This window comes from Sorex araneus, chromosome X, assembly GCF_027595985.1.
Source record: "Sorex araneus isolate mSorAra2 chromosome X, mSorAra2.pri, whole genome shotgun sequence".
Classification (NCBI taxonomy): Eukaryota; Metazoa; Chordata; class Mammalia; order Eulipotyphla; family Soricidae; genus Sorex; species Sorex araneus.
Window position 1 is genome coordinate 222,478,476 of NC_073313.1, and position 25,110 is coordinate 222,503,585.

Below are 25,110 nucleotides of genomic sequence, written 5' to 3' on the forward strand. Positions count from 1 at the left end.
CCCCTATGCTATTGCTCCAGCCTATCTATCTATCTATCTATCTATCTAATGATCTTTTTCTCCCCTCCCACCCACCCCCCATCCTATGTTATGGTCTTCACCACCATCATGACATCTGGGGCTCACCAGGGACCAGGTTCTCAGCCTCACTTGAATGTACAAGGCAGGCACTAATCTATATCCCCAGGTCCCAGGATCTTTTATTTATTTATTTTTTTTAGCTAATAATATTTTATTTATTTATTTATTTATTATTTTTTTTAATTTAAATTTTATTGAATCACCATGTGGAGGGTTACATAGTTCTCAGGATTATGTCAGTTATACAATACTCAAACACCCTTCCCTTCACCCGTGCCCATATTCTATCACCAACCACCCCATTAAACCTCCCGCCCCCTCCTGCCCCCCCAGTCCCCGCCCTTGTAAGTGATAAGTTTCACTTCGTTTACGTTTTATCTTGGTTACAGTCCATGTTTCAACACATAACTCACTATTGTTGCTAGGGTTTACCCCCAAAAAGAAAAGACAGTCCCACTGTCAAGGAAGCATTTGATGGCTCTCCATTGCTGAGAATGTAGAGATATTAAGTCCCGCTGTTTATTACATAACTTTTCTATTTTTTTCCCCCCTTGTCCCGCACCACCGAGATCACGCCTGTTTAGTAATCACCACGCTGCCTGACAAAGGGAAAACAAACCAAAAAAGATGGTTATTTCCCGTCATCAGCCTGCGTGGGGCTCTGGCTTAGTTGATAGTCTGGTAGAATGTCTGCAAGCAGTTTCTGGAACCAAAGGTAATATGCTGGTATCGGCCCTGGCTCGAGATTCCACCAGCGTCCCACTGTTCCAAGTACATAATAATTTATTCCCTTGTATCCCATTCCCACGCCACCAGGTCCATGTCAGCTTAATGGACATCATACTATGGTTAACGCCACGCCGCGTTTCTTCCCGAGAAAGAAGGATATTTCTTCTCAGCCAGCGTGGGGATATGGCTTAGTTCAGTCTATAGAGATGGCTACCACTTTGGTAGCCTTCAATATTTCAGCACAAGACTTACTATTCTTGTTAGGATTTCCCACCAAAGTCCGACCCGTTAAGAAGGAACCATTTCATATTTGTGATGATTAAATGACAATAGGTTGTGCGGCCATGGCAGCGGCCTCACGGCTTTGAATTTCTGTATAAAGTCCAGGGAAAGTACAGCCAGAAATTACACGTCACTACAAACTTTAACCCTATTATGGTCCCCCAAAGTCCAACCCATTACAAAGGAGACATTTCATATTGCTGATGATTAGATGACATTAGGCTGCCGAGGCCGCGCGGTTTTGGGTTTCTATATAAAGTCCAGGAAAAAATCTGCCTAAAATTCTATCGTTACAATCTTTTACCCTTCAACAAAAAACTCAGTACTATTGTTTGGAGTTTCCCCCCACGGTAAGCCCTGCCAAAAAGGAACATTTACGAGTTGCTGAAAATCAAACAATCAAAAGATATTAGCTCTTCTATATGAAGTCCAGGGAAAATTCTTTTGGTAATTGCATCACTCGCTGGCAGCGCCTGGGCCAGAAGCTCGGAGCACACAGTTTGGAGGCATTTTGGGGGCGCCGCTCGTGTCCAAAGTAGTTCAGTTGCCTCCAGGGTCGATCTCGCGCAGGGCCGGAAAGGAGCGTCCCCGCATGGCTCTGTGCTTAAATGTTGGCTGGCACAGGGCGGATCCGGAAGTCCCGCCCCATCGGCTTTCCCGGACTTCCTGCATAGTCTAAAAACCGGCTATTGCCTCATTGCATTCAAAAAGAAAGAGTTGAGAGAGAAAAGGCCATACCCCGCCGGCAGCGCCTGGGCCAGAAGCTCCAAGCACACAGTTTGGAGGCATTTTGGGGGCGCCGCTCGTGTCCAAAGTGGTTCAGTTGCCTCCGGGGTCGATCTCGCGCAGGGCCGGAAAGGCCCTAGGATCTTTTAATTCACAAAAAGTCATTTCACCTACGTGGAATCACAGTACCTTTCCTTTTTCATATGAACTTCTTTCACATAGTAATTTGAATTTAAGTTTCCAACATATACTTTCCAGGCTTTTTTTTTTAGCAATGAATAATAAGATATTGCCAAATGTTAGTTTATTCATCCATCTGTTTGCTTCCAAGTTTTTGTAATTATAAATAAAGCTGCTATGAACATCTGTGTAGAGATTTGTGGGTTATTTTTTGACTCCTTTGAGTAAATAGCAAAAGCATGATTACTTGGATAGTATGGAAGGTATATGTTCCCTTCTGTAAAAGATTGCCAAATTGACTTTCCACCAGTTTCTGTTGCTCCACATCATCACCAGCATTTATTTGAGTAAGTTTTCTGGCTTTTAATACTTCTAGTAGGAGTGCAGTTGTGTCTCGTTTCAATTTGTATTTCCCAGATAACTTTTGAAATATCCTTTAGTAGACTTGTTTGTTATCTGTATCTCGTTTTTGGTGAGGTCTCGGTGTTTTAGGTTCATTTTTTAAATCTGGTTATTTTATAATTGATATTTTTAAGAGTTGTTTATTTTATCTCCCCACCCTTTGTACATTGTTTATTACAGCAAATGTGTTTTTTACAAATACTTCTCATCCCATGACTGCCTTCTCATCTTGATGACCTAATGATGTCAAGTTTAGCATTTCTTTCATAAGTTGTGTTTTTAATGGTCTTTATAAAAACAATCATTGCCATATCCCAGGTCTTCGAGGATTTTTTTGCATTTTACATTTAGTTTTGTGATTCATTTTGTATATATTTTTTTACCAGGGATAAAGTCTGTGTTCATCTAGATCAACCTCCCTCAATATTCTTCTGACCATGGCCCCCTTCTGTTCTTGTTTCCTTTCTGTGGCCCCCATGACCAACTGGCCCTCTCATCTTGTGCCAGGACCCATTTATATGATTGAGGCCACCTTGGAATTTCCTGAGAATTCCTGTTCTACATTACTGGGGTATTTGATTTTGTTCTCATTTTTCATTATTGTTGTTTTTTCACGTGGATATGCTTCAGCACCATTTGTTGATAAAACTATTTGTTTCATTGCAGAACATTTGCTCATTTTTCAAGAATCACCTGAGTCTCTTTCTTGGCCCTATTCTGTTCCATCAATCTACTTGTCTGTTTTTTTCCCCCCAACATTGGATTATTTTGATGACTGGGCTTTATTGTTAGCCTTAATGTCTAGTAGTATCAATCCCCAAATTTTGTTATATTTCAATATTTTATGGGCAATTGTGTGTATTTTTCCTCCTGTATAAATTTAAGAATGTGCTCATATACCTCAAAATAACTTGCTGAGGTTTTGATTGAAATAGCATTGACTATGTAGATCCAACTGGGTAGAAGTGACATTTTGATAATAATTTGCTTATTTGGTTTTTTGTTTTGCGGTCATGCCCAGAAGAGCTCGACACTGCTGGCTGTGTGCACAGGGATCACTCCAGGCAGTGTGCAAGGGACCATATGGGATACCAGAAATCAAACTCGGGTCGGCTGCATGCAGGAAAATGCCCTACCCACTGTGCTATCACTCTGGCCCCAACATTTTGATAATACTGAGTGTTCCTATCCATGAACACAAAATAATCCTCCATTTATTTTTTCTTCTTCTTTATTTGAGCTTTTCTCATATACTCTCAAAAATGTAAGTGTTTCATCTTACATGGCTTCTATTATAAATGTATGTTTTCAATTCAAAGTATTTGTTGCTGACTTATAGGAAACTGGACTATTGTGAATATCTTTGGATCCTGAAATCTTGGTTTTACTATAGGTCCCATGTTTTGATTTTTGTCATTTTAGATTTTCTATGCAAAGAATTATATCGTTTGTGCAGAAAATTGATTTGGGTTTTTTTTCCTGTTGCATTTATTTCCTCTTGTTGCATTTGCTAGAGATTTTAGTATAATAGTAAAGAACAAATGAGAGGAAAAATCCTTTCCTATACATGATTTTAGTGGGAATGGTTTTAGATTCTTACCATTGAGTATAATATTAGCTGTAATTTTTGTACATGTTGTTCACTAAATTAAGAAAAGTTTTCCTATTGCTAGCTTCTGAGAGTTTTTTCATTATGATTGAATTTTACTTAATTTTTGTACATAGTGATAATTTAATTTTTCTTTGAGACTATTGATAACATGGATTAATTTTTTTCAAATATTAAACCAGTCATTCATACCTGGGATGAATCACACTTCATGGTAATATGTAATTATAGTATTTGATACAATTTTCAAATACTTTGTTCAGAATTTTTGCATCTATATTTATGAAAGATTTATAAAAGTCTATAATTTTATTCTTTGCTTTCAATTAATTTTTTTCCACTGTTTAGGCATCATGGTTTACAAAGTTGTTCATGATGCATTTATTACGGGTTATCATAATAAGTCTTTGTCTGAGGGTTTACTTAATTGTTGTTGCTAGTTGAGCATTCTGTGTTAATGTTTTTGTTTATTGGACTTAGTTGGCATGTATGCCACTTCCCCTTCTAATTTGGTGTGCTCCTTCTGGGATGTCAGTATCCTAGAGTTTAGAGATGTCACTCTAGAAAACTCCAAAAGACTTAATTGAGCAGTGAGTTATGTGACAGCAGCTGTGGGGTGTGGATGTGACTTCCTGAGCCCCGGGAAGTACAGCGGGGATGGGTACTCCCAGAAGACCCCAGAGCTCTCGGTCAAAAAAAAATGGTGTACCTGAAACTTTCAGCAGTTTGTCAGGGGCTGAGCTATGTCTTGGGTGATGGGGGTTGCCCACACAAAATTCACCAGATTTCAGTAGAGTAGCTGCATCTTTTACTGCATATTAGATAATATTCTTCATCCATAATTTATTTTCATTAATGGCATGAATCTGTAACAGACAACAGAATTCCTGAGTAAGCTACTGACTTTCTTTTACATATTCTGGAGAAACAAAATAGATACCTTTGTTCTAGAATTCCTTCTGGGATACATAGTTTATCTCTGAGAAACTATATATAAACCCAGTACTTGACTCCATACTCTCGCTAAAGATACTTTCTTAACAATCTATCTAGGGGCTGGAGTGATAGCACAGTGGGTAGGGCATTTGCCTTGCACGTGGCTGACCTGGGTTCTAATCCCGGCATCCCATATGGTCCCCTGAGCACCGCCAGGGGTAATTCCTGAGTGAAGAGCCAGGAGTAACCCCTGTGCATCACCGGATGTGACTCAAAAAAAAAAATCTATCTAAAATCCAGCACAGATCATTGATGAGGTCATAAGGCTTTTTCTCTGCCCGTTCCAGGTAGAAACCCTGGTGGTCACGAGCTTTCAGAAGAAAAACCCAGTTACAATTATTTAGGGACTAAGACTGCAGGCCACGTGGCAGCGGCAGAGAAGGGCGGGCCCTTCCCATGTCCTTGCCTGCTCAGGGTCCTGGCTGTCACGCCCACAAACTGCCTCTGGGCCCCATCTCAGTGCCACAACAGCCTTGATCCAGAGAGTCCCAGATGAATCTCAGAATGGATTAGCTCCCTACAGAGATGTCTCTTGGGGCCAACCATTTACAATTTTAGGACTTCAGAAGCACATGGCTGCTTGCACAACCATGTGACCTCTCTGATATTCATAAAAAGCAATAGATAATAAGTTATCTAGCATCTCCCCCTGGCAAGCAGGCTTGAATGGTGGTGGCAAGGTGTAACGGTGATGGCATTGGTGTTGAAATATTGAGTGTAATCAATCAATGTGAACAATCTTATGAAAATAATTTTTCAATAAGGCTTTTTCACAGATTTTTTTGTGTCTTAGTATCATATATCGGAAAGCTCCTGGCCTCTTTTTCCCTTCAGTAAATTAATTTATTGTGAGTTTATATGTTTTTCATTGGCAGTTTTAAGGATTTATTTTTTTGGTCATGCTATCATTTGGGAATATTTACACAGACCATATTATTAGTTGCATCAGATAAGCCTCATGAAAGACATTTTCATTATCTTTTATCTTCTAGGGTAATTAACCCTGAGGCCTAATACGTCTCAGGAAATACTGATCCAACCAAAGTAGTTTGGCAACCATGAGACAAAATTCAGTCTGTCTACTTAAGCAATGTACCTTGTCTACTTAATCAATGCAATGTTGGCCAGCAGATGTGGAAGAAATGTCTTTATTATTTTTCCTGGTAGTCAACCTTTTAAAGTTTCAGCATAGGTAATTTTACATTTTTCAAGATATTTGTAATATCCTCAAATACATACCAGAAGTCTCTTATTGTGATTTTTGTGATGACCCTGGTGGCCCTTTCAATAGAATGAATATTTGTCTTCCCCCAAATTAATATGTTGAAGCCTAATCCACAAAATCATGGCATTTAGAAGTGAGGTTTTGAGAGGTAATTAGATGTGAAAGTAGAATCTCATGAAAGGAATTAATGTGATTAGAAAGAAGCCCCATTAGCTGTCATGCCCCCTCCCACCCTGTGATGACTAAGCAAGAAATAGCTGTCTTTAAAGGAAAAAGCAAACCCTTACCAGATAACAAATGTATTGGTAACTTGAATTTCTCATCCTGAAGGACTAACAAACAAATGTATACTGCCCCACCCCTTATCCTAGGGATCAAACTCAGGACCTCACAAATGAAAGGAAAGTGCTCAAGAGCTGAGCTACATCTGGTGTCCTAAATGTTTGTTTTTTAAGCTCTCCAGGTCCGTGGTATTTTGTTATAGCAGCCCAAACAGATGCAGATATTTTTACAGTGAACTTGATCAGCTTCATGCCCACCAAACTCTACGTTGAAGGATTCCAGTTTCCCAAATTTCACTGTTCAATTTATCACGCAGTCCAGACAGACTTGTTTTCAGTACTCCCTAGTACATTCCAGTTGCTCTTGTTTGGATCTTGCAAGCACAGCGAACAATGATCACACAGCCCGAAAAGAGGCCTATCAGAAATATTAGGTTACTCATCATCCTTGAGGTTCTTACATAAATCATGGGAGTCTTATTTTCTACCAAAGAAACAGAAATGTCAACAAAGACTTTTGAATTCTTAAAGCCATTTTCTGTTGCTTTCTTTGTTGACATTCCTCCAGATTAAGCCAGCGCATTTAAGGGAAAGTGCTGACTGTGCAATCGGATCATGTTGTTGGCTGCTTCGGAGGCGGAGGCGGCTCCCACACCAGCAACCGCTGGTTCCAGCAATGAGGGATTCTGAGGGAACACAGCTCAAGAGTAAGTTTTGTGCCAATTAAGGAAGTCTGTTTAATGTTTTGTTTTGAGACTGACTTAGAAAAAAAAAATAGCTTGAATTACCTGTTTGAACAGAGACAATTTGCCTTTATTCCACATTTCTCTCTTACAAAACAAACATCCTCCAACATCATAGAGAGCTTTTCCAAGAATTATCTGTGTTGGCATCAGCTTCTTTAGTTCATGAATATGACTTTCTAAGGAAAACTCTGCCAAAGAAAAGTCTTGTAAACACCATTCTACTGGCATTTTTCCTTCTACATCTGGTAGTAATCTACACACAACCTAAATTCACAGCAGTGACACACCAAGTACAAGTTGAGAATGATGATAATCTCCCTCCCATATCACACATTTCCTCAACTCACATCCTAATAACTGTCTGTTCTTACTGTGTCTCCGTGGTTGACCCAGTTTCCCCTCAGAAATCACCATTTCAGAGTGGTCTTCAGTGTTGGCCAGGATGCACGCGTGTTTTTTGAAATTGGTCCCCAACACTTTTATTTTTTTTTCAAATTTACTGTTCAATTTTCTTTTCTTTTGAATGACCCAAATTGGGCTTCCTCATTTAAATTAGCACTGTAGCACTACAGCACTGTCATCCTGTTGTTCATCGATTTGCTCGAGTGGGCACCATTAACGTCTCCAGTGTGAGACTTGTTACTGTTTTGGGCATATCGAATACAACCTGGGGAACTTGCCAAGCTCTGCTGTGCGGGCAGGATACTCTCGGTAGCTTGCCGGGCTCTCCGAGAGGGACAGAAAAATCGAACCCGGGTCGACCGGCCGCATACAAGGCAAACACCCTACCCAGTATGCTATCACTCCAGTCCCATTTAAATTAAGCTCATTTTTTTCACTCCCACTGCATATAAATTCAATTAGGATCAATCACATCAGAAATCTAGAAATCAAAAAGCTTTTCCAACTCTATATATTTGTTTTAAAATATATAAATGCTTTTCTCATTCTTTGATATAAGCACCCAAGCATGTTGTTTGAAATTAAATAAAAGCCACAGGGCTGGAGCAATAGCACAGCAGGTACGGCGTTTGCCTTGCATGTGCTTGACCCGGGTTCGATTCCCAGCATCCCATATGGTCCCCTGAACACTGCCAGGGGTAATTCCTGAGTGAAGAGCCAAGAGTAACTCCTGTGCAGAGCCGGGTGTGACCCAAAAAGAAAAAAAAATTAAAAATTAAAAAAAAATTTTTGATTAAATAAAAGCCACAGAACTTCTCAAGGAAGGGAACTGAAAAGAAAATTCTCTCTTATAGCCTACAGCTGACCTCTGAGATTTGCCAGTTAAGAAATGTTTCAACCATGGTTGTGAAAAGGATGGATCTTTTCTTTGGATTGTAGCTGAATTTCCCTGCTAATTAGTAAAGCCGAAAATCCCTCATTTGTTCTAAGCAAATCTTTTCTCCAGCTTTCCTTCAAACAATGCCTTTACTCTCCCACTAGGATATGAGGATTTGGAAAATTTCAAAAGTAAGGTTCTTGGGGTAATCTCTATAAGTGTTGAGTTGGCTTTGAAAAAAGAAGAAAGATTAAGAATGGCAGGGGAGGAGTGTAAAAGGATACTGTAACTTTATCGGGAACCCTGGAAGAATGTAAGCTTTTCAAAGTTGTGGCCAATATCTCATGAAGATGCCAGCTACTACCATGATGAAGGCGAACACTGGCAACAGCACTAGAGAGATAGGAATGCCAGTTGGTTCTCCTCCACCTCAATTTCCTATTGGCCCACACTGTAACTGATGCTGCTCTCCCAAGGACATGCAGAGCTTGATTATGATAAAGGTCCACAGCCTCCCAATGCAATTGGTTCACCTGAAGGTCCTCAGGTCATATTGATCTTCTTCACTGGCCAAAAAGCCCACTCTTCCATTCACGTTTCACTGCTTGTCTGGCTTCCACCTACGTCAAGCAGGCATATGCTGGTGAAGGTGAGTCAATACTGGTGGGATGCCCAGAGTGCAAGAGGTTTGGTTTCCGTGACTTCCTCCCATCTTAATTCCCACCACATTTTGGGTTAAAGGCAACCATAATTGCTTCATAGACTTAGAAACATTTTAACAGAGAATAGGACCACACACACACACAAAAGAACTTTTAAAAAATCTGCACACAGAGTTCTAATAACCTAGTACATACATTTCCTAGGGCCCATGACAAGAACTGTGACCACACCGCTTATTTTACTCTTTTATCACTAATACCCTGTCACTGTCACTGTTACTGTCATCCTGTTGATCATCGATTTGCTCGAGCGGGCCCAGTAACGTCTCCATTCATCCTAGCCCATCCTTCCCGATGGTGACACATTAGAGGTTCTTCAGGGTCAGGGGAATGAGACTCATCATTGTTACTGTATTTGGCATATGAATACAGCACGGGGAGCTTGCCAGGCTCTCCCCCATGAGGGCAGTAAACTCTTGGTAGATTGCCAGGTTCTCTAAGAGGAAGAACTAGGCTATCGCAGCCATGCGCTTGTGGGAGCTTGGTTTTATAGTCTCTGGATGTTGGCCATTGATGGGATTACATGGTGCCAGGGGCAGTTTCTGGGTGTGACTGCCTAGCTACTGGAAAATGGGGAATCTCGGTAGAAGAGGCCCAGTCCCCATCTGAGCAGCCTTGGAGATCTTGGCCCCGCATCCCGCACACCTGGGTTCCTCTGCCGGTTCCTTCATGCATGAGGCTCATCCGAACATGTGGAGAGTGGCCTTGAGCATGACTGTGGATGGGTTCCAGAGGTCTTCAACAGCCGGGGCTCTGCTTGGGGTGGGGAGGGAAACTCAACTCACTAATACCCTAGAGAAACAATTTGTCAGGATGACTATCCTGACATAGTAAGCATGTAAGGTTAGGAAAGTCTTAAGAAGCAAGGTATAAAAATATGACAAAATAGTAAGTATAGATTTTCAATCACTAAACTATTATCAGGAATATGGACTCTGTTTGCTCCATCAGCCATAGCTTTTCCTTATGCCTTTCAATTTAAAGACTCAAGATGCCCACTGAATTTTCAAGCAAGGAAATTGAGACAACTTTCTGTTCCTATTATACCTTTATGAAGAAGGAAGAACTTTCTCACAAGTGTCCAGGAAACATCTACATTGTGTGTGTGTTTGTATATGTGTGTGTGTGCGTGTGTGTTTTCATAGTCTAAGTCTATACTATTTAAACACTCTTTTCTCCAAGAGAATATGGAAATTAGGTGCATGAAATAGAACATTATTAGCTTAAATCTTTACAATTTATTCTCTGGATCTGGCCTGTCTTTCTGCCTGTATTAATAACCTATTTCTATAATAATGTCCACAACTCCCGCATATGAGGTTTATAAAACAGTATTTGTCCTTTTCTTGTAGGCATGTAGGTTGTCTGTGACTCAGCTAAGAGGGGCTGAAACTGTGTCCCTGGACTTGGATTCAGTCTGTGTACCTTTTTCATGTCTTTCCCAGGTAACCATTTATCCTCACACTATGGGTCTCTGGTGGCATTTTCTTTTTTATGTAAAAGGCAGGTGCATAAAAAATCAGAAAAGGGGCTGGAGCGATAATACAATAGATACCTTGCACTCGGCTGACCTGGGTTCGATTCCCAGTATCCCATATGGTCTCCTGAGCACCGACAGGAGTAATTCCTGAGTGCATGAGACAGGAGTAACCCCCGTTCATCACCTGGTGTGACCCAAAATGCAAAAAAAAAAGTCAGGAAAAGTAAAAAAAAAATATTTAGAGTCTCTAGTTAGGTCTCCTAGTGACCTTAGTGATGTCTTCAGAGATTTGACCATGCAACAGGGAAGCAAAAAATAAACAAATTGACCTACATTGAACTAAAAACACTGTGCACAGCAAATTAAAAAAAATGCATCAAAATTTAAAGCTGTCCTATTGATTGTGAGAAATTACTTTAAAAAAGTTTATAAACCCAATATATAAAGAACTCATAAAACTTAACAATAAAATGTATCCAATTAAAAATGGATAGAACATCTGAATAGACACTTGTTAGATGAGATGTACAAATTGCCACTAGCACATAAGAGTTCATCATTACTTATTATAAGAAAAGACAATTAAAAACAACTATGAGGTCTCAGCTTACAACCTGTAAAAATGCTTATTACCCAAAGACAAGAAACAACAGTGTTGAAGAGGATGTGGAAAGAAGGGAGTTCTTAATTGTTGGTGCAAGTGGAAATTCATATGCCATATGGAAAGCAACATGGAGAATCCTCAGAATATTGATACTGAAATTTCATATGAGCCACTTGTGCCACTTTTGTTTACTTAACCCATAGATAATAAATGCAAATTCAAAGAGACATGTATTGTAGGTGTCTTCAGGTTTTAGTAACATTATTTACAAGAGACAAGAAACTCAGAGCCCATTGAGTGATGAGGACTCCAGATATGGAGATATATATATATATATATAAACATATATATATAAAAGATATGTATATCAGGGGCTGGAGCAATAGCACAGTGGTTGGGCGTTCACCTTTTACATGGCTGACCAGAGTTCCGCCCCTCTCGGAGAGCCTGGCAAGCTACCAAGAGTATCGAGCCTGAGCGGCAGAGCCTGGCAAGCTACCCATGCGTATTGGATATGCCAAAACAGTAACAATAAGTCTTTCAATGAGAGATGTTACTGGTGCCCACTTGAACAAATCGATGAGCAATGGGATGACAGTGACAGTGACGTATATCAGGGCTAGGACAAATGGAGACATTACTGAGACCACTCCAGAAATTCGACAATCAACAGGATGATGATGATGATGATATATATATATGTATATATATATATGGAATACTTTTCAATGGCATATGGGCCCATCTTTAGTATAGAAGAAAAGTATCTCTGTATAACTAAACTATTAAATCCAGCACTAGCATTAAGTATGTGGCCAAAACTATAACAATTCAAGGGTAAATATATATAACTATCAAGACACCAAGTTGGTGGGTGGGAGGGAATTGGGTTTTACTTGCACTATTGTCTAGCATGCATTAGGAAGAACCCTCGTGTCTAGCTAAAGACAGATTTTCTAGTTAAAAACAGATATCAAGCCATTTCCTGTTGTGCATGATTAAACCTGACAGCATTCCCTCATCTTAGCAAGTTAAAAAACTACGCACTGAAATATCACCTCTTCTTGTGTAAGAGAAACACTGAACACATCTCTAACCCCGCAGTCCTAGACCCCACTTCCCACACTGGCTCCACTGTGGAGATGGACAGATGAATCATGACTCAGCATGTTCTAAAGACTGACCACCAAAAAAAAAAGAAAAAAAAACTCTATAATCAGGGCTGGGTGGGAGTTCAACAGAACTGAATTATCAGAGCCTGGGAATGAGAAATTCCAGGAGACCTCATCATGGTGACACCCCCACAGGTTTGGTGAGATTTCCCTCCAGGAGTGTGATAAGTTCTCACTGCAAATACGGCGGGGGGGGGGGGGGGGGCGGCGAGGGGGGTGGATTACCGATTACCCAGATTCGAGGGGCGGGAGAAAAGGAGCTCACTGTAAACACCTGTGAACTCTGCTCTGCACAGGGCTTATCCCAAAAGATTCTAAGGAGAATCCTGCTGGGATTAGTAGAAACTAAGTCACCTGCAGGAAGAGAACTAGAACTACCCACTGCATTTAGCTCTGTCCTCTATCCCACCTAAGAGGAGAGAAAAACTGAGAAACATTTGTGAAGTTACAGTGAGAAGCTTAACCGGACTGAAGCACAGAGACCTAATTAGTGGTTCTCTTCCACCCCCTCCGCCCCCACGCATGCATTCCTCAGTACCACAGTAGTTAAGGCCTATTTACACAAGGACTTTTTGCCCAGCACGTGATATTCAGCAACTTTAAAAAATCACAAAACATATTGAAAGAAAAAGGCATGTATAATATTCCAATAGTTGAATGTATATTTTATCTATAAGCATCCCACCTGTATTATTGAAATTTTCCACTATCCTAAAATGATAAAACTAATATGTGGTGTGTGTGTGTGTGTATGTGTGTGTGTGTGTGTGTAATCAGACGGTAAATTTCCTTATAATTTTTAAAACTATTTACTACAAGTTGGAAAAAATTGATTAGCCACTAGTTTAATGAACAATTCTAGCAAAGGATAGAGAATAAGGGTATAAATATGGGAAGAGGAGAAATAAATCAGTCTAGGAAAACTAATAACCACATTTTTCTTTTTACTCCTCCAAGCATGTTTTATATTAATGGTCTGAATATGGTCAAAAGACTTTGTATTTTAGGAAATATACTAAGGAAACTAAGACTCATATTTTTGCCATTTTCTATATTTCTCTCATTTCTTATTTATACTATAGGATATTAGAAAAAATATTGAAAAAGTCATTTTATAGGTTTAATGTGATTTAATAAAGGCAATATGAGTCTACCTAATAGTATACATGTAGACATTTAGCTTTCCAAATATGATCATAATATTATCAGTGACTCTTCTATGCATCAAGATGTTTTTTCTATAAGCTTCTTAGTGTGGACAAAATATCTGAAAGTCAGCTTTTAAAAATTGAAACTGCCAAGGAATGTTAAATATGTAGGGCAAAGGACATCTTGGGCATGGTGTTATTTAATTATTTAAGATGAATAATATTTTCCTTTAACTTGAAGAGGTAGCAACGCTTTTGAAGTACATAAACAAATGGTAGGAAAACATGAAGAAAATCTACTTACAAAGCCAAATGGCTTCCTTCAGAATCTGCCAAACCCAGTCTCTGGCTCTGCAAGAATGCAGGCTAGAGGGCACTGTGGTTCAACCCTAACATAGTTCCTGTAGTCAGACTTTGAAAATAAATTTGCCTTGTATAATTCTGTAATCTATAATCTATAAATCTGTAAATTCCTTGTATAATTGGCCCCTTGGAAGGGATGGGCTCCAGCTTCCCTCCCCGCCCCGAGCAGAGCTCTTGGCGGCCGAAGACCACCAGAACCTAGCTACAGCCATGCTCAAGGCCCTCTCCACACGTTCGGACAGGTCTCAAGCATGAAGGTACTGGCAGAGGAACCCAGATGTGTGTAATCCCATCAACGGCCAACATCTAGAGACTTAAAAGCAAGCTCCCAGAAGCGATATCTTATAACCTACTTTTCCCTCTGGGAGAAACTCGCAAGCTACTGAGAGCTTCCTGCCCACATGGGACAGCCTCGCAAGCTTCCCATGGTGTATCCATATGCCAAAGCCAGTAACCAGCTGAATCTCATTCCCCTGGCCCTGAAAGAGCCTCTAATGCGGCATCGTTGGGGAGGCCGAGAAGAGAGAGAGGCTTCTAAGATCTCAGGGATAGGACGAATGTAGAGGTTACTGAAACCGCTCAAGCCACTCAATGATCAGCGGGATTTCGTGATTCGTGATACTTCTTGCACCAGTTATGAGTATAAATGAATTGTTTGCCTATTGCAACTCCATTTCATGAAGTATTTGTTCTGCTAGAAAAGTGGTACAAAGTTACTACATCTTTGTGGTAACTTTTTTCCTAGCTGAATTCTAAGTTTTCATACTACAGCACTGGGCAGTGATTCTTCCTATGTTAGTTGTTGAATTTTTACTGAACTACTGTGTAGTATCAGTCATCATACTTCAAAAAACTTCCATTATTTATTAGATGCAACTGGAATAATTTAATCATCATGAATTCAGCTAATTCAACCTGGTCTCAGAACTAATGTATCTGTAAAGTATAAATTCTATTCATGTATTAGATTATTTTGACTTTCCTTTGCCTCTCATTCCAGGTAGTTTCTGTCTTAAAAGCTTTAGATAGAGTGTTTATTGTATGTTTCAATGGGAAAACGTGTTCTTCAGTTAGATTAGAAAGTGGAGTCTGGCCACCAAAAGCTATTTAATTTATGATTTATTTATCTGAGCTGTGTGATGTTATTGGTCATTTTCAGTTATATCTGAGTAGGCAAGTGTTGGAAAATTCTGATTGTGGACACCAGTTGATTGTGGATACCAGCAACAAGAATTTCTCCTAACCTCAATATAAGACTTATTACCAATAATAAGCTTAGATGCAAAGAAGCATTGTTGGGCATCATTCTCAGTATTCACTCAATGAAAATACCCCCGTTTGATGTTTTCTGGTCTCATGTTCATTGGACACATTTATAGGGACCATTCGAATCTCAAGTTATTGAAGAGGGGGACTGGAGAGATAGTACAGCAAGTAGGGTGCCTGTCTTGTATATAGCTGACCTAGGTTCAGTCCCTGGCACGCTAAACACTGCCAGGAGTAATTTCTGAGTGTAGAGCCAGGAGTAACCCCTGAGCATTGCCAGTTGGCCCAAAAGCCAAAAAAAAAAAAAAGTTATCAAACAAATGAAAATATAACAAAATTGGGTACAATTGGTAGAGACCATGTTTTATTTAGTGATTAAGTACACTGAGCATAATTTAATACTCTGAACATACATTAGTGATTAAAGGCACTGAACAAAGTTAAGTTACCCTGAAGAGCAAAACTGTTTCCTTTATCTAAAGTTAACAGCATACATACAGGGAATAGCAAAAGAAAAAATCTAAAAGGCTTTCCTCAGTCTTACACAGTGTACTCAAGGCAGAGGTAAAGAAAACCAGGGAAAGATTTAGATGCAGCAGATAGCAAGGTTATCTCTGTGTTCTAGGTGAGCAGTGTTGTCTGTTTTTACAGCATAGAGGACAGTGGTTTGTTCTGGGTCATTGTAAATAATGATTCGAGATTTTTCTAAAATAATGATGTCACTTTACCAGTTTATATTGCCACTTAAACAATAAAGAATGTACTTGCACAGAATTAGAGTCTCTAGGTCTGGCTTGCTTTTTGTACAGCTTCTGATGGTCTCTCGAGTCTCTCAAATTACGCATGAGATTGCCAGTACTGAGACAAGACAAGCAAGAGTGAATGGATCTGTGAAAATCCACCATCACATCTAAGAAACAGATTCAGTGTCTGATCCATATCAATAAAACATGTTCCATTTGCAATAAAAGAAAGTTGAATTAATTGTGTGGACAACGGCTTCTGAACATGCTTAATTATTTTCAAAGCATTATTAGTGTTTTCTTGAAGGGCACCTATTCCTCCACAAAGGCAAGTGTTCTGAAGCTAAAGAGAAGGCAAGTACTGATGGCATCATTCTTGCTCTTAAGTGAGCTTTATCATAAGTAGACTCTGGAGGATGAGCCTAATTATCACTCTATCATAAGGATAGGCTCGTGATGTTGCCGGACCCAACATCATCATGATGGGGAAACGGGGAAGTTGGCTTTTGGAATAAGCAGGAAAAGTTTCCTGATAGCTGCTTGACGTAAAATTAGATCAATTACCCATCCCCTCCCCCACAACTCACTAAGTTTCTCAGTCCAAAAAAGGATAGTTGTACGCCAAACCTTAAGGAAAGACAAATGACTATATTTTTATTACTCTATGGGAATGTTCACAATTCTCACAGAACATTGGCACAGTGAATAGATTGATCCATCAACTGCAATGATCTGAAAAAAAATGCCTCTAATAAGTAAATCAGTTTTGTTAAGACTAGGTTATACATGAAGTCATGAAATTTGCATACAAGTGGATCAACATGGAAAGTATCATGTTGAGTGAAATGAGTCAGAAAGAAAGAGACAGACATAGAAAGATTGCACTCATATGTGGAATATAATGTAACTGAGAAGTACAAGTTGGCAACGATGCAACTTCTGGCAGATATCTCTCTGGACTTAGTTACTAAAATACTAAATTACAGAAACCCAAAACTGAGAGGCCACTAAGTGTGGTCACTCGACCTCATACCTCTTCATCCTCAGCAATGGAAAACAAATTATCTAATGCTTCCTTTTCAGCAGGTCTGACTTTAGGGGAGAGACTCTCCAAACAATAATAGTGAGTTTTGTTGAAATATTGTATGCAATCAAAGTGAAAGTAAAGTGAAATTTATTAGTTACACAGGCGGGGGGGGCTTAGGGTGGGGGGCCTAGGGGCGTGGGGGGGTTGGGGTGTGAGGGGGCGGGGTGGAGCTATACTGGGATTCTTGGTGGTGGAATATGAGCACTGGTGAAGGGATGGGTATTCGAGCATTGTATAACTGAGATTTAAACCTGAAAACTTTGTAACTTTCCACATGGTGACTCAATAAAAAATTTAAAAAAAAAAAGACTAGGTTATAATGGATGTTGAATGTCATAAAAAAAAAAGCAGGAGAATCGACATTAAGAAAAAAAAAGAAGTCTTCAGTTGAATTCGAGACACAGTGTCATGTAATACAGCTAACATACATGATCAGTAAAAGGACCCAGTTTGAATTCTTTGCTTGAAAAGAAGCTAAGATCTCTGAAGGTGGTCTTCTCCTTGTGGAAACCTCACACTGAGGTGTCAGAGAAATTCTAGGAGCATCTTTATGTTTCTGTACATTTCTCCACCAGGGAAAACCTCAGAAGCAATTTTACTCTTCCTACTTAGTAGTCAATGTCAAGCCACACAGCTGTCATCTCCTCTGGAGACAGGAAATCCACCAATTCAGTGTATAAATTCACTCAGGGTAAGACTCCATCTCAGCGTAGCTATAACTAATCACAAAATGATAAACTGTGTCCATTGAGAGCTGATGTTTTTAAAAGCCAAGCAAACTTGGGACATGCTTGAGGTGGAAGCACAGGGCTATGTTGCTCCCTGAACACTGCCCACAGTAACCCTGAGTACAGTCAGGTGCGGCCCCAAAACAAACAAAAAATCCAACTATGGTTTAAGCCAGTTTAGGCTCTCTGTTTAATATTTGACCATGTTCCCCTCAGGAAGAAAATTACAAAAACAATATAACATTTGTTTGAACAAGTTTGACTCTTTTGTAATTTATCAGTAAAAGAAAGATACTTAGCTTGAAGTACAAACATTATAGATTATATATGAATATACACATATATGTATGTGAGAAAGAGGGCTTTTAAAAAGAATGACTCATTTCTTTTTACACACTTTCTGACAAACAATAGAATATATTTTTAGAAGTCCTATTAAAAGGCATGAAGTCTTTTGGTCACTGGCTTAAAAGAAAATATTATTTTAAGCAGAGGTAATCTTAAAAGAATTTATACAATACAGAGAATAATGCCTTTTATATAAGATAATTTTAAATTCAAATTAGCTCTTAGAAAGTTCCAGAAGTTATTTGAAAAACTTTCATAATTTTAGATGGGCTTTCTGGAGCAATAGAACACTTCAATCTACAATGAGACTGGAGAAGAACTTTTATTACCATAGTATCAACTCATTAAAAAATTTTATATGAGACCATGACAGACATATACGCGTAGTTGATGCACCACCAACATCCCAGACTCCATCTGGCACTTCAGAAAGCTCCTCACTATAGTCAGGACATGAGCAAGACACAGATGACTTATGAACCCGGCAAACTGGACGCATGGCATTTGTTATAGTGAGTTTTCTTGTGATTATGGATGTCATCAATTTAATAGATGTCATTTCAGTGCAAACAAAATGTGCCTTTATGACTCTTTTCCAGTCATCTCTCTGAATCACATTTTAATATGAATAGGTGGGAAATGTGCTGTGATTTATTTTAGTGCACTGAAGAAAATGTTTCCGTTTTAAAAAAATAATACACATAAATCATAGAGTCTTTTTTGCCTGGTCCTTCTCTGTTCATTTAAGCTGTAGGACAGGTCTACAGCTCTCTCTTCTCTCCTGTGGAAGCAGCTCCTTCGCCACAGCCCTGAAGATGTATGACTGTGCCAAACACATCTCCACCTCTAAGGTGATCAGGAGCGCCTCCCCGGTGCTGAGCTATGTGCTGTCTGCTGTGGTGATGGAATGACCAGAGACGCCTACAGATGAGAGCCTCAGCAACTTGGTAGCCTCATGTCCCCTGACCTCACTTGTTCCGAGCTGCAGCTTCCAAACCAGCACCATTTCTAAAGACACTGACACAGCAGCCAAGTTCACTGGGCCTGGGGCTGCCACAGTCGGGGTGGCTGGCTTTTGAGGTGGGACTGGGACTGCGTTTGGATGCCTCATCCATCATGGGTTATGCCAGGAACCCTTTCCTGAAGCAACAGCTCTGTTATACGCCATTCTGGGCTCTGCCCTCTTAGAGACCACGGGGCTCTACTGCCTCTGGTGACGTCTGTCACGATGCGAAGGAGCCTACTCCACCTCCCATAGCTACAGACACGGACACATAACTCCCTCCAGTCTCTCTCTGCCTGAGGTTCCCCAGGCTGCCTGGGGAAAATGGTTGGCTCAGGGTTTGACAGAGGGAAGACAAATATTGTATTAATAAAAAAGAAAGTGTCTACAATGTTTTAGGAAGTCACTGTCATTGTCACTGTCATCCCATTGTTTGTCAATTTACTCGAGTGGGCACCAGTAATGTCTCTATTACATGCAGCCCTGAGATTTAAGCAGCCTCTCCTTACTCGTCTTCCCAATGATTGGAGGCTCTTTCAGGGCCAGGGGAATGAGACCTATCCTTACTGTTTTTGGCATATCAAATACGCCACGGGTAGCTTGGCAGGCTCTGCCACACAGGCGAGATACTCTAGGTAGCTTGCTGGGCTCTCCGAGAGGTGTGTATATATCTGTTACTGTTACAAATATATATCTGTTACAAATACAGTAACAGCTTGCAAGGCTCTTCCATGGGGCAATAGATTCAGGAAGGTGTGTGTGTGGGGGGAGAAATATCTAGTTGCCAGCAATTACCCATCATATAAAAATCTCTGTCTTCACAAGTATATTATCTGCACACTTACATGGGTTGTTTGGTGAACAGTTCCAAGGCTCTGGGACTGCAGTTCCTTGAAGTGAGAAAAACGCCTTTGATGTTGCTTCCTACAATCATTCAGTCTGCAAACATAAACTAGAAAATAATTGGCCACACAGAATTACTTACCAGGCTTCCTCTCTAGTTAAAGATGTTCTCCCTGCTCCCCAGTGTATCCTTTCTGATAAGAAATATATTATACTACAATTTTATATTAATGTGCTGTTGTGTAGCATAGCATCAGATTCTTTTCCAGTGAGCAGAGAGGATTATTTTTTGTCCATCAGTTTTTATTAATTGCCTCTAATTCAGAAAGATCTGCTGCAGCCTGCCACTGCATGTGATCACCTCCTTAGGGTTTTCCTTGGGTGCTTTGCCATAAAAAAGGAAAGACTCTCTTTAAATTATTATTAAATATTACAATTGATGGTATCTGTATAGGTTCTGCAATTTCCAAGTGTATTGAACAAGCCCCTTCCTTCTTTGCTGAGACCCCCCCCCAGAGAATGTGTTACTCACTTTGATATTATTAGCCCAAGAACCATAATCTAAGTTTATCAGTGACCTTCAACTGAATATTTCATAGTCGAGAATTAAACTTTAATTGCCTCTGTATAGCTTGCCTCAAGGAGGAAGACTCTTAATAAAATGTAGAAATTGGCCAAAACCAGAGACTAATGTTTCCAAACTACAAACAGTTTTTCTCAGTTTTCCTAATCTGCCATTCAGGACTGGCAAGTCTCTAAATGGATGTCCAGAGGTTTAAGTTTTTGTTTAAACCTCTGGACATCCATGTAAGTTCTTCTGTTTTTCAAGTTGAAAAATGTAGTGTTATTTCGTATTGAGTTGTCTCACCCTCTTGTGATTTTTGAAAACTTCCCACAACTTGTAGTTCCAAAAGCCTGCTCCTGTGGGTGGAGTGATAATTCTGTGGCTGAGGATTTAGTTTGCACAATGCCTGTTTTGATCCTGGACCACATATGGTCCCCTGAACACTACCAAGCATAACTCCATAGCATAATATATGATTATATATATGTAAAAATATTGAAATCACAAATTTTGTAAATGAAAGAAGAATTAGTGGTCCGGAGGTCAGGGAGGGATGTGTGAGGTATGGACAGGACAGAAGAGGAAAAATAAAAACCAATAGAGGGATTCTTGAGGAAAGACTTGCTTCTCTCTTGTGATTGAAACAGAAATAGTAGCCAACCTGTTGATTGGAGTAATGTCAACATCACGGTTATGATGGTACACTAGGGTTAAAAAAACGTTAGCATTGAGTTAGAGTGGGAGAAGTATAAACAGGATCAGCGATTAGCTCTTACAAATGCTGTGAATCTCTAACTATCTCAATGAAAATAAATTCAAATGGAAAGAATACCAAGTTCCTTACTACATTCCTAACCACAATGGGTTTATTTGCTTAACTAAGCCATTTTCTAAGAAAATTATAAGAAATAGTCTTTACTAAGTAAATAGCTCCCAAGGTTAAGAGAGCTGTGTCAGTAGAATATCCCGCTACATGAGAAAGAATATGACAATTTAAGCAATTTATATTCAGATCATGACCATATGTACTTTCCTTTTATGGTTTTATTTATATCCAAGCATAAATATATTTTGACTAGAGCTTTTTATTTTATTCAGTGCCAGAAACTGTCTGGGGGGGATCTCTGATAGGGATTTTTTTCTTTTTTGTTTTTTTTTGGGGTCACACCCGGCGATGCACAGGGGTTACTCCTGGCTCTTCACTCAGGAATTACCCCTGGCGGTGCTCAGGGGACCATATGGGATGCTGGGATTAGAACCCGGGTCGGCCGAATGCAAGGCAAACGCCCTACCCGCTGTGCTATCGCTCCAGCCCCATGGGATTTTTTTCTTATTTATTACAGTTCTACTAATATATGAGTAATGCTTAGTATTTTAAATATAGAGCCAAGCAATCTGTTTGTCTTAACCAAGAAAAACCTATGAAGTTGTTAAAATAAGGAACTGAACATCCCTGAGTCTTAAGTTTTAATGGGAGTGGAAGTGTAAACACATTAAGTAATCCTACATGTGCCATTTTGCTAATCTACGTCCTTCAGGATATTGCTTATCTTTTTGGAAAGAGAATCAGAATAAATATTGATGTTATTACATTTCTATAATTACATGAAATTGAGTTGTCAAAATTTTTAAAAATTTTTAAAATTTAAATCATAGAACAAATTTTATTAAAACAATGTGGTGGAGAAAAGGAGAAACAGCTAGATATAGTATTGATAAACACAAATCAGACTAAGATGCAATCCTCTATTGAAAGAATGTTGTATCTGATCTTCCAGTTTGTAAACCAAAAAGTAGTGACAAAGAATAATACACATTTCTTAAATTTATGTAGCTGCCTCTTCTCTTGCCCTCTATCAACAGCCCATCTCGGTGGTGTGGGGATTCAGTCATCATTGACTGAATGCAAGGCAACCTCCTTAGCCCTTTTATCTCTCCAGAATGTTACAATTCTCTTGAATTTTATAAATTCCTTCTGAGAATTTCTGATTTCCAGTTTTCCTTCATTTCAATCCGCTTTCATATTTAAAAAAATGCCCTGTGTTTGGATTCCTGAGAAAGCTAAATAGAGATCTCTGATCCATATGGTTTCCCAGAATGGATACTCTCATTTATTTTGCAGAGGTCCTTTTCTTTTGCAGGCTCTTAACCATGGTTTTCCTGGTTTGTTTTGACAGTTGTTGCCAATGTCAGTAGATCTAGTTTGTTGATCATAATAACTTTTTATGCAGGTTGACTTTAGGTTGACCTTGCAACTACTCACTACTGTCATACCGAACAATAGCACAGTGGGTAGGGCGTTTGCCTTACATGCTGCCAACCCAGGTTTGATTCCTTTGTCCCTCTCGGAGAGCCCCACAAGCTACCGAGAGTATCCCACCCTCACAGCAGAGTCTGGCAAGCTACCCATGGCGTATTCGGTATGCCAAAAGCAGTAATAACAAGTCTCACAATGGAGACGCTACTGGTGCCCACTCGAGCAAATCGAGGAACAACGGGCCAACAGTGCTCCAGTGCTCCAGTGCTAATAACTTTTTCTGGTTTGCCATAGCCTTTCTTGATGAAATTCTTGAAGATGATAATTCCAGTTAGTGCTGAACATCCTATCATCATATTTCTCATTTCAGTACATGAGCCCACTTTTAAATGAAGCTGATATATCCATATTTGCAAAAATAGTGGTGCCTAATAGAGAGACAAACACTACTGTGCTTACAGGCAAAACTTTTAGACCTTGACTTCTTTATTCATGAGTTATTTGCTCCTATTCATCATATTAGATTCTAGGTTCCTTCTTAACTTTTGCTCTATAACTAATTTGGTTCTTCTGATTTTATCTGTATTCTTTCATACACATATACTAGTTTCCTTGATATCTCTGATTTGTTGTTGTTGTTGCTGCTGCTGTTTTGGGGAGATACACCAGACTTACTCCTGGCATTGTGCTCAGGGATCACTCATAGCAGTGTTTGAGGGAACCATATGTGGGGCTGGAAATCCAGTCATCACTGACTGAATGCAAAACAACAACCTTAACCCTTTTATTATCTCTCCAGCCCCATCTCTGATTCTTAAAAATTAAATAGAAACTGCTTTATACAGTGCTGCACAAAACTGTCTCAATCTCCCTTCAATCCCACTGTGAAATTCTGCATCTCTTCCCCAGAGGATATTCCACGCCTTTTTTGAATACTAGTTCTCATTTCTCTAGGGTCATGCCCTTAAAGTCCAGGAAGGGCATACTCCATGTATTTCAGACTATCTCTTGTTCCTTGTTGAGCCATGATCTAAGCTTTTTCTTGTTACAAATGGGCCTTCCAAATATTAAACTCTTCATGTCCATCCAATTCAGCATAAGCTCTATGGAGGTTATGATTTTCTTATATCTAATTCATATATATAAAGGTAATTTGGTCACACACCCAAATCTTTTTATTATTTTTTCTCACATAAATCACTCAACCAAATTGGATTATGTAGACATTCTAAGACATTCATAGTTCCCTAGGCTACAGGAATTAAATAAACTCTAATGTGTAAATGTGGCATCACTTACACTATTAATTTTTAAATGTTCCATGTAAGTGGCTCTTGTCCCTTCAATTCTATGAATAAATCAACTCCATGGCAAAAGTGCTCATTAAGTACTGCCAATTTAGCTTCTGCTTACTTCCCCATTATCATCACTTGCCACTTCCTTTCTCATCCTAGCCAAACTGAACTTTTGTTTCCTCAAAAGCTTTCACTAAGATCCAGGAATTCACACTTGTTTTTATCTGATATAACTTAACCCCCAGTTTTTACTAATCCTTAGGTCTTAGCTCTCTTAAAAATATCTCCTTGATTCATGCTTGGTTTATATGGTCTATTTGTGTGCCCATCAAAAGCATTATGATGTGATAAAAAATTTAAGTGACATCTGTTGATGCATTTTCAAAATGCTATCCTGGTTACACCTATTAACTCCACCATCAAACTGCAAGCTTTGTGATGTCAGAGGCTGGGTCAATATAGTAAATAGTCAATACATTTCTCTGTTAAATGAATGATCAAGCTATAATTTTATAATAAATCCCTCCAGTGAAGTGTATCACTTCCACTTAGCTTGTTAGCTTGTTCGATGTCACTATGCTCATATTGACACTTGTGAGCATGGAAAGCCTACTCTATTAGTTTTACCTGACAGTCTCCTTACATTAGTCACAGTTGAAATTTACCTATCTTGACAGTAAGAAATCAAATTGGATCGCTTTGCTTTTAACCAATTGATTTCCTAAAAATAATAAAAACACTCTGGCAGCAAACACACTATCATGTTCACAGTGTGTAATCTTCAACTGAAAAGTGCTTGAAAAGCCATTCCATTTTTTATTCTTCTATATGAAACCCTTGACTTTGACAGTTTGTTTTCCAATACATGGAAACTTTAAAATTGGCAGAGAATGTCATCTGGAAGGTGCCTGACCAAATACTGAATTATGATCTCATCCCCAGAAAATGTT

General features: G+C 39.3%; 1 long non-coding RNA gene and 1 pseudogene across 1 annotated transcript; both read left to right on the forward strand.

Annotated features, from left to right (window-relative positions):
- Nucleotides 1-2,835: 2,835 nt before the first annotated feature.
- LOC129400164 (uncharacterized) lies at nt 2,836-10,700 on the forward strand. The gene is made up of 3 exons (XR_008627496.1): nt 2,836-2,971; nt 7,080-7,218; nt 10,611-10,700. It is a non-coding gene; the product is annotated as an uncharacterized LOC129400164 (long non-coding RNA).
- An 8,312-nt stretch (nt 10,701-19,012) lies between these two features.
- On the forward strand, nt 19,013-19,414 carry LOC129399868 (ATP synthase F(0) complex subunit C2, mitochondrial-like; annotated as a pseudogene).
- Nucleotides 19,415-25,110: the final 5,696 nt, after the last annotated feature.